This window comes from Neltuma alba, unplaced genomic scaffold, assembly GCF_004799145.2.
Source record: "Neltuma alba isolate B1F8T4 unplaced genomic scaffold, ASM479914v2 tig00012634_pilon, whole genome shotgun sequence".
In the NCBI taxonomy this organism is placed as follows: domain Eukaryota; kingdom Viridiplantae; phylum Streptophyta; class Magnoliopsida; order Fabales; family Fabaceae; genus Neltuma; species Neltuma alba.
Window position 1 is genome coordinate 493,206 of NW_021637073.1, and position 11,344 is coordinate 504,549.

Here is an 11,344-nt window from a genome sequence, read left to right on the forward strand (position 1 = left end):
TGATAAAGAAGGGTAGATGAATTTCAAAATCCCAATTCAGACCCTAGGTACTATTTTGGAATTTTCAAGTCTTGTAAAATGGCAACATTGTCCTTACTCTCGGTGACCACTTTCATATAGCTATTAACTACTCTAGTTTAACTATTGACTACTTTTATTTTCAAAGTTCTGGTGATTATTTTTATCTTGTGTTTGATGTAAAACGTGTTTTTAACATCATTTTCTATGTCAATCGGTGTTAACTTTTTGCCCTAGTTATAGATAAGACCCTCTCACCTTCATTTTCACAGTCCCATAATACAAAGACACGTGTTCTCAGAAAGAAATATGGACATGGCATAGAGTGCTCAAATCATCTTCCGTTACTTGATGTTATCATCATCATCTGTTGCCTCCATCACTCTATTCTCACCTTTGGTAATATCGTCCCTATTTTGTTTCTTCCCTGGGCTATTTACCTAAACCCTAATACTAGTCTCTTTCTGTTTGAGATTAGCTTTGAATATGTTCATTAAAGGTTACAAGCTATCTGAGGCTTGAGGCATCGTTGCCGTATTTGGTCTATTAAACAGGATAAGACACTCTGCCAAGTATTTAGTCATTCAAGTATAATCAGATCCAAGTTGTATTACCTTGAATCACCAAGTACTTGTCAGGGATCTAACTCATTCTTGCAAAGGGAACTAGCCTTCTTTTTCTTTCTCCCTATCAACTACTAGTAGCTCATCTTCCTTTATTTTCTTTCTTCCTAGTGAACTATTTTTCTAAATCCTATACTAGTTAGTTGCTAACTGCTAGGCTTTGTGGTTTTACAATTTCTTTTGTTTAGCGAAAAAATGTTTAGTCATTAGAAGAACTAGCTAGTATAAGAAAATTAAATAAAAAAAAGGTCAATTTCTTCGACCATCAATGAACCTTTTTTTATTTAAATTTTCAATGCTTACCACTACAAAAAAACATGCTATTAGTGACAGAATTTTTTATTCAGCGACGGAATTTGTTTTGTCATTAATTCCTTCATCACTAATTGGAGTAATGACGGATTAGCGACAAAAAATTTCATTGCTAATCCATCACTAATTATTGACAAAAATTTCCTTTACAGATTTTTCCGTCACTAATTTGTTGCTATCCCAATTTTTGAAAAACAAATTAAAATGTCATGTGGCGCCTCTACCGGTTGCCATGTCATCAACTCTGCCTGCCACGTGTGCTGTCACGTGTCGCTATCACATAATTCCTTTTCAAAGTGACTTCTCCATGGGTCAAACCTGGGGATCTCCTCTACTCGTGTGTGCGGCTTTATCAATTGAGCTGTAATTAATCTGTTAACTTATTATGCAAAATTAAATATATATAATATTCTTTTACACAAATAATTATATAGACATATATATGATTGAAAATTAAAAAAAACTATATGATAATTTTAATCATAAATATTTTAATGACAAAATAATTTTTAAAGAGTTGTTTTACTATTTATGTTATAATGTTTTATTTAAAAAAATATTTTTAATATAATTTTAATTTCCAATGACACTAATTTTGAATTTTAAATCATAAATCATAAATAATTTTTTAAATTTATTTTTTAACTAACATTGATAAGATATCCAATTTAATTATATATGTATTATATTACATTATATTATATTCTCTATATATGTGTTATACATTTGATGAAAACCATTTATGATTAGTGAAAAAATCTAGTTGTTCAAAAAATAGCTGCTATAATAAAATCTGATAAATTATTCTATATAAAAAATTAAATACTTTGAATAGATTATGATAAACAATATTCTCCTACATATATATGTATCCTATGTAATTTATTTTCTTAAAATTCTTTATATATACCATTTGTTTTTGTATAGAAAACCAAAATCAATCTATATTATGAGCATTAATTATAACATGATCAAAATTTTATTGTTTAATGATTGAAATTCAAAATTCACTTTAATATTAGTTTGTGTTCATATAAATTCATTTTTTGGTTTTTAATTTCTATCATATATTATATTTTTCAATATATTGTACATATCATAAAATTATTTCTCTCTTATATCAATTTGTACAAGAAAGTTGTTAATATTCTTATTATATTTTTAATTAGAAATATATTTAAATCATTATATTCATAATTATGTTATTATATAAATTGTTGTAAGATTATAATATAAAATAATCAAATTTAAAATTAGTGACAGATTAACGACGGAATTGTGACGAAATAGAATTAGTGACGGAAACCTTTGTGACAAACAATTTAGTGACGAAAATTTCTAACGGAAAAAATTCCATCGCTAATTCCGTCGCTAAATATTTACTGATGGAATTTTTTACGGATTAGCGACGGAATTTAGTGACGGATAGAAATTCCGTCACTAATACGTTGCTAATCCATTGCTAAATTTAGTGACAGAATTTTCATTGATAATCTGTTAGAAATTAGCAACAGAATAATTTTCCGTCGCTAATTCTGTCAGTAATTAGCTGTTTTTTGAAGTGTACACCGGTTGGTACAATAGTCATTGTTAAAATCATAGTTTTCTACACATGTTTCCAAACTGGTGTAAAAAGTCCAAACTTTTAACACCATCTGTTTCTACACCGGTTGTCCTTTTCAGTGTCAAATGCCCATTCTAACCAGTGTAGAAAGACTTTCTTTTTCTAGTACTGGGAATTGCACATAATTTGGATTAAGAGCGTTTGCATGCAATTAAGTTTAATCTAGGGCTAAAATTGTTATAATTAGTTATTAATTGTATTTAATTAATTTCTCATACAATTAATCTTGCAAAGTGTTGATTTTCATTGCAAAACACTTGAAAATTGGAGCCACCTACAAAGACTAAGGGATTACACAACATAAGAACCAAGAAATTGCCCTCTATATCATTCGCCATGGCGAACTGATAGCCATTTGCCGTGGGTTTACTATGGTGAAAGAGTCATATCAACAAAACCAGATTCGGATCTAGAGTGTAAAAATGGAGCACCTACTTACTTGATCTGACCCAGTTCAACCCCTTGAGCCTCCAGAAACCCTATTTTCAAATCATCACTCCATTATCTCATAGTTCACCCCCCTTCTCATCCCTCCATCTCCATCTTCTTTCTTCATCATTTTCTTCACTTTTCCTTTATTCCTTTTTATTTTCCTCCAACTATTGGTTAATGTTGAATTTTGTACTTCAATATATGTTGTTACGTATATGTTTCATTGTCACTCTATTAGTTTTCTCTTATCTTGCATGGTTATATTTTGATACTGAGTTGATTTTGGGTTACATTGGGTCAATTACATTAATCGTTATCAAATTGCACATTATGAGAGTTTAACAATGTTTTCATTAACAAGATTCATTGATTTAAATATTGGACTCAATTGGTCATTAAGGTTGTTCTTCAAGAAAGCCTAATGATTTTTACAAGACTCTTATTATCTTAAGTAAATTATGATTGCCATAAAAAAATGTTTTCAAGAAGTTTCCCATCATTCATTTCCATTCCATCCTCACTTTATCTAAAAAACTAAAAATATAGTAGCTTAGGTTTATTCTTATAGCACTCATTTAGTTTTAAATCAAATTGATGTCCAAAACTAAAACTCGATTTTATTGCACTTTATGGCACTTAGCTTAAGTAATAAATAAAGGATCATCAAAGTGAGGTGACCGAAAGTTGTGCTATATTGCATTCACTGGTTTTGTTGTTGATTGAGAACCTTAAAGCACAGTACGACAAGGCTTCATCATCCAGTGTCTTTTTAAAGAATTTTCCCATTTCAATTCCATTTTTCTTCTTTTATTTTATTTCTTAGACCATATGAAATATGAAAATTTCTCCTCTCATAAAGCTGACAAGGAACACCCTAGCCTCCCAAAAATGGGCTTGATCTTAGTCCAATGACATTTTTCGGGCTCAAAATAATGAATTCACAATTCTACCCTTACTTTTTTGAATTAAGTCACATGACAAATTTTAAAAATTATTTCTCATAACTTTATAAGAATTTTCCTTCTTTGTTTTTCATTTCTATATATACCTCATAAGGTAGCTTCCCGAAAGCTTGCAGGTTAAAAATTAATTTCTAACTATTTTTCTTTAAATTGTTTAAAATAATAGGTCTTTAACGACCAAAAATTAGCTTCAAACTTATTTATACCAAATTTGGAAAATTAAACCTCTTCATAAACCTTCTATATCCCCAAAATACTGATTGATAAGCCCCCCCCTCAAAAAAATTTTGGGATCTCTAGCTACGTAATTTGGTGAGATTCTCCAGCTTGTTGATGACAGGATCTTTCTTTCTTTCTTTTTCCCTTTTCTTACGTTGGGATAAAATTAATATAAAATAGTTTTGAAGCAATTTCTGTGTTGGCAAGTAGTTCAAACTTTCAGCGCAAGAAGGTGCATTTTCGTAGTTTTAGAATGGGGCTTTGAGATTAGTTTATGGTTGAAGGGATATTGCAAATCGGCAAAGCTTGTTCAACTCATGCTCAAATGGTCGCAACCATTGTATAGCAGGGATAACTCCCTATTTTTAGGATTTTATCAATGCACATTGAGTAAATTTGAAGAGTTAATTTGAAGAATTAATTTTGAGAACTAATCAACGACAAGTATGCAGCTATGTGTGCACTAAGCAATGACAGGATGAGCATCTCTACCCCTATCGATATACATATGACCGTCATCAATACAAGTATGCTGACTAGTAAAAATATGAGGAAGCAAAGTGTTTTCAAGACGACAACCCCAGCTTCTGTCCAGGTGTAGTTGGAAAAGACTATAAGGGTGTTGAGAAGCGTCACAAAGCTGAAAAAGAACATGATGCTTTTTCAGATGTCTCAAAGCTATTAAACAACGTTGGAAGAAGCGTTGTGAGAAGGATGAGGAACACAGTAGAGTAAAAGCTGAATGTTGTGATAAGGAATGTGCTTGAATACAAGAAAATATAATGAACATTTTCCAAAAGTTAAAAGAGTCCTTCGATGAAAGGATGAATCAAGCAATCTGAAAAAGCAATTCTAGAGGGGTTGAAGATCATTGTTCAAATTCAGAAGCTGACGTTGTAACAACAATTGGGGCAGTTCCCCTAACTCTTATTGGGCTTAGACATGGCATTGAGATGGCAACAGCAACACCTGTGCTCCCATAGGCTCCAATGGAGACTCCTATAGTTAATATTAATGATAATAATAATCCTGTTGACCTCAGTGGTGAAGAGTTTCAACTTGGTGATCATGTTAATCATTCAACATCAATGAAGGTAACATTGTCCCTGCTTGAAATTAGTAAGGTTCAAGTTCATTGGACTAAAAACCCACCTCTTCAGTTTACTATACCACCCAAGGTCACATCATTGCTGAACTAGTCACTCTAACAATATCTTGGCTGCTGGAAAGGGTTTTTGGATACTTTCCAAGATTCGAATAGTCATTTTTGCCAAGGTTTTTCTCTTTTGGTATCTTATATGTTTGAAGGAATTTCCAAATGAAGTCATCTCACACACTTCTCTCTTAGGATTTGTGCCTCAATTTTAACTTGTCAGGAGCTGAGTACTTCAAGTGGGGAAGAAATGATGAAATATGAGATAAGGAACAATTAGGATTTAATCAGATTAATTATGGTATCAGCTAGGGGTCTTAATAAAGATATTTATCCATTAAAATTATGTTTTATTACATTAATTGTCTTTTAATATTTTGCAATTATCTTTAATAATGGGTGAGATATGATATAGGACTTTATTATCATATTATATTTCTAGAAGTCTTATAGAAAGGGCTAGGATTTTCAGTTGAAATCAGCTTTAATGATTGAATAAGAATTGATATTTCATGACCTTCTCTCCTCTTGTCTCTCCTTCCCTTTCCACTCCCCTCTCTTCTCTTCTCCCCTTCTCTCTTTCACCTCCTTGCCCTGCATCAAAAGGGTTCCCAAATTGAGGCGAAGAGAAATCGAGCAGTAGAAGATTTAATGTAGTGGGCACAAATGGAGCTAAGGTTGCTGTAATAGAGAGCAAACGTGATATAGGAAGAGAAAGGAAGGGTAAAGTCAAGTCATTCCACCCGCATTTCGAAATCCTAATAAATTGGGTCTATGACTTAATTAAAGAAGGATAAAGTAGCATGCAACACCCTATCTTCCAGATACACCTAACATCATAATTTTATTTATGATACATCCACAACCTCAATATTATTTTTTTAGTTACATCCAATACCTCAATATTATTTTATGATTGAGGGTGTTTAGCACACAATAAACAAGATTATGATATTGAGAGTGCAAAAAAAAAAAAGGCTACTTTACCCAATAAGAAAATTAGGGTATTAGTGCTACTTTACCCAATTAGAAAATTATTGAATTTACCAACCTGATTTGGGATTTTATTAGTTCAATTGGCTTTAGATGTGACATTTTCCCTTGTCAATTTCTTTGTTTTTCTAGGTGGAATACATTAGTAGTATTCCAAACAAGTGTGATTTGTTGATATATACACTCATTAGTTCATAAAAGATAACAGCGTTAAGAAAAAAGTACCAACAGTTCCACACACGAAGTACACAACAATGCCACCAAACTAAATTCACAATTTTTAATGTCTTCAATTAGAACATTCAATTTGATGATACATTTAAAAGGAAATATTTATTTATATGAAAAAAATAAATGGTCCCTGGAAATAAAAAATCGAATGGACGGGGGATATAGTTAAAAAAAAATTGTGCATATAACAAATATATATTACAATAAAGATAAACGAAAGCATAGTGTAACAAAAGTGTGTATTACAAACAAAGCACCAAACAAAAATTTCATAATTTATAATATCTTCCACACTAAATACTACAATAAAGTAAACAAAAGCACAAGTAAACAACAAAGACGACTGGTAAAAAAACAAAAAAAACAAAGACGACCGGCACAAAATTCGAAAATTGATGCTATCTTGAGCGCCTGGTCCCTGTACATAAAAATAACATGAATTAGTGCATCATAAAGAATTGTGTAAAAGTCTATAAAAGAAATTGTGTAAAAACAAATATGCATAAAACATATATGCACAAGCCAACTAAGCATACAAGAATGAGGTCTAATGCAAAGTCTCTGTTTCCATAATGTCGGCAATGGTTCTCATGGTCGGAAGAGATTGAGGGTTGGTTTGTATGCAGGAAAGAGCTATTTGCCAAATCAAAGCCAATTTGTTAAAGTTTTGATGCTTCATTGATGACAAGCGAGGGTCCAAAATATCTTCCAAGCTGATATGACCAATCCCATGGATTTGTATGTGATATAAAATCACCAGGATGCTATCCCATAAGCAACTCAATGGCCAAAACACCAAAGCTATATACATCAACTTTCTCAGTCACTGCCATTGTGTATGCAAGCTCTGCACAAAGTACACAACATAGAGTAAATAATGATTTGCAGAATAAAATAATTAAGAAGCATGTATATATGTATTTGTTTTAATCATATCGACTCACCTGCAGCAGCATAACCGTATGTGCCAGTAAAAGTCGTCCAAATTGATGAATCGGTTTTTAAGAACCTTGTCGTGCCAAAGTCTGAGAGATGGACTTCGAGATTTGAAGACAATAAAACGTTATTGCTTGATATGTCTCTGTGAACAATGACTGGCTTGCAATCATAATGCATATATGACAAAGCCTCTACTACCCCTTGATAATACGAACCCTTTGTGACCAACCCAACTCTAATGCTTCTTTATCATTTCTACGCATATCAGATAAGCTCCCTCTTTTGACGTACTCATAAATTAGAAATGTGTGCAACCCTTGTGAGCAGAATCCATACAACTTCACAATGTTTCGGTGGTGAGTTTCCATCATGGCCTTGATCTCATTCTCAAAAGCTTTTATATTCTCGACGTCTAAGCTATTTTCCTCACATGTGAACTATTTTATAGCAAATACTTTATCCTCCCCTCGCAATATCAGCTTGTAGACTTTTCCAAATGCTCCTGCACCTATGCAGTATTTCTCATGAAAGTTCTCAGTCGCTTCAATTATGTCATCATACATGATTTTGCCATCAAAGTGCCATATTGAGAATGGATTTTCCCTGCTGACTGTAGCTTTATGTTGTAAAGCTCTTAAGTTTCTCTTACAGCGAATGACAAGAATCAAAAGTAGCACAAACAAAACAAACAGTGCACTTGCTATAGAAGTAGCAACAACTATCACAACCTTCCTTTTGTTTCCTCCTCCAATTGGTTTTATAGCTGTGACAATGCATGGTTGCAAACCTTGGATCCTCCCACATATGCTTTTGTTGTGACTCAAATCCACTAGATTAGAAGAATTGAAAATTGCAATATCATGTATTAGGACCCTCCAAATTATTGTGAGAGATTAAGGACTGACAAGCTTTGCATTTCTGTTAGGGAATTAGGGATAGGACCTGACGTATTATTGTGAGACATATTCAAGCTTATCAAGCTTTTGAGTTTACAAAGATCCGCAGGGATTTCACCAGAAAGTGAGTTAAAACTCAACTCCCAAAAAACTTGTAAGAATTCAAGATTTCCCATTTGGTATAGGACTTTGCCAACGAAGTCATTATTGCTCAAATTTAAACACAACAAGGTTGTGCAATCACCTATCTGGGATGGGACTTGTCCTCTAAGCATGTTTGATGACAAGTCTAAAGTTTGCAAATTTGACAGCTTCCAAATGCCAGTCAGTAGGAAACCTGACAGTTTGTTGCTGCTCAAAGATAAAGCAGACATCCTATGAAAATTCCTTATTTGGGGAGGAATCTCTCCATATATTTGGTTGGAAGATAGATCAAGTTCTTCTAATTGGTCCAACTGAAAAATCTCTTTTGGTATAGTGCCACTGATTGAGTTTCCAGCCATTAGAAGAGATTGCAGGCTCTTACAGGCACTCCATTGTGCAGAAAGTTTCCCTTGTACCTTATTGTAACTGATGTCAATGTAAGTAAGATTCGGATACACTCCAAAATCTTGATCTGCGTAACCTGTCAGTTGAAGTCAAACTCTAAATAAGGATGGGCAATTTTTTAGGCTCATGGGGATTAGACCGGTGAAACTATTGTAGGCAGCACTGAAATTGACTAGCTTTCCACCTTTGCAAACTTGTGGTGGCAACTCTCCAAAGAAGTTGTTTTCAGCAAGATGCAATACAGTTAAAGAAGAGAGATTTTCAAATTCTTGGGGAACAGAACCGTATAATTTATTTATGTGGAAGCGCACATCAGACAGATTAGTCAATCTACCAAAACTTGGGGGGTCATGCCTGAGAGTTGGTTTTCAGGCATCCTAAGAACACTTAAATGTGTATAGTTTCCGAGAGATGAAGGAATAGGCCCAAAGAAGCCATTCCTGTCTAGAGCCAACACAGTTAAATTTCTTATGTTCCCTATTTCGTTAGGAATTCTACCACCAAGCTTGGTGTCTTGAAAGAGAAGATTTCTAATCCCAATCAATCCAATCTTGGGTTGATCAGAACCATCTGGAAAAAGATGTGGGTCTAATATTCCAGTTATGGGGTTTCGGGAAAAATCAAGTTCATAAACTTGAGTCAAATTTACAAGAGAAAGAGGTAAAGTGCCATTGAGGAGATTAGTATTAAGATCAAGGAATTGTAGTTTAGTGAGGACCCCAATGTTTTCTGGTATGCTGCCGGTGAGGTTGTTTGAGTTGAGATCAAGACGAAGAAGATTCGGAAATGCGGACAGGTTCAAGTTTTGAAGGGTACCTTCAAGGCCTGCGTGTGCCAAGTTTATTCCGATGACACTTCCTGTAGAATTATCACAAGTTATTCCACGCCATGAACATGAGCTTTGAACGTTGTTGAAAGGTGGAAGGACCCATGAATCCAATACTGGTTGCTGTGGGAGAATGTGTTTCCATTTGATCAGAGCTTCAGTTTCAGAAAGTCCTGCACTGAACTTGCATGGCGACCCAAAAAGCGAGAAGACAAGATTAAATGCAAGGAAGATACAAAGTTCATGCTGAGCCATTGTTTAGAATGCGTTTTTGTGCAAAGCGGATTTCGTTTTTTATAGCCCATTCGGCATCATCAAAATTTTAGAAATTAAAATTTTTGTGAAGGATCAAAATCGTTACTCACGATTTTGGAAATCATTATTTCTAAGTTATCATTTTAGGTGCAGTTGAGTTCTTGACTTGTTTATTTTTAAGCCACAACTCTTGCATTTTTCTCTTTTAACTTGTGATGGAAAGCAGAGATTGAGACGTGATCATTGTTTTTCAACCAATCTTTGAAACCCCCCCCCCAACAAAAAAAAAAAAACCTTAACCTGGGGACATTTATAACCTGCCTTTGATTTTTTTCTTTTTCAATAGATGCAAATAACAGATTGTGTCTTTTTATGTGTAAATCTTTTTTCAAAACATGACAAATTAAAGTGGAAGATATTTTTGTTATCAGGAAAAAAATTTTTTTGATGATGCTTTAATTCAAAATATAGATTCAAATTTCTACAGCTTTTTCCACGCGGTATGTATAAGAAAGTCGCCGTACACAATGGCATGGGTCCTTTAACGTAGATGCTTGGTCTTTTCACAAGGCCTTGATTTTAGAATGGGAATGATCTGCTAGTTTGATTTTTAAAACTAAGAATAGCCTCGAATTTTGACACTTTAGATTTGAAAGAACAGTTCACATTAAGTGCACATTAAATGTTCATAAGACATACGCTATGGTCCCACCCTTGCCTGTCAGATGAGAATGATCTACTAGTTTGAATTTTAAGAGTAAAAATCTCTTTCCTTTTTTTTTGACCAGAGAAAAAAATCCTAAACCAAAAAGAAATTCCAAACTGGTTTGAATCGGTCTCAACCTAGACCCGGACATAACCTGGTTACGCGGTTGGTCTTGAAGGGGGGAAAAAATAGAAGAAGTAACACAGAAATTAAAAAAAAAAAAATGACCGTCTTCCTTTTGCTCTACCAGTTGATTGACCTTGATAGTCATTTCCCTCTAAATCTGGAGCGCGCCTGAAAATGAAGATAAGGAGGGGTGGACTGTGGAGGTATGTGAAAATGAAAGCCGAAAAAAGGAAATCTGAAACGAAGAAGAGAGAGAAAGGAAATAGGGAATCTGAATCAAAGATTTAAATTTCACAAATGACTAATAAAAAAATACAGTAAAATACCTTTAAAAATATTAAATAATAAATAAGGATAGCTGAATTTTAAAATCATAATTTAAACCTCAGGTATGATTTTAAAATTTTCAAATCTTATAAAATGACAACACTATCCTTACTCACGGTAACTACTTTTATTAACTATTCTAGTTTAATTATT

At 33.3% G+C, this 11,344-nt stretch overlaps 1 pseudogene; it reads right to left on the bottom strand.

Annotated features, from left to right (window-relative positions):
• Positions 1–7,226: 7,226 nt before the first annotated feature.
• LOC114729440 (MDIS1-interacting receptor like kinase 2-like) lies at positions 7,227–10,032 on the bottom strand (annotated as a pseudogene).
• Between the last annotated feature and the right edge of the window lie 1,312 nt (positions 10,033–11,344).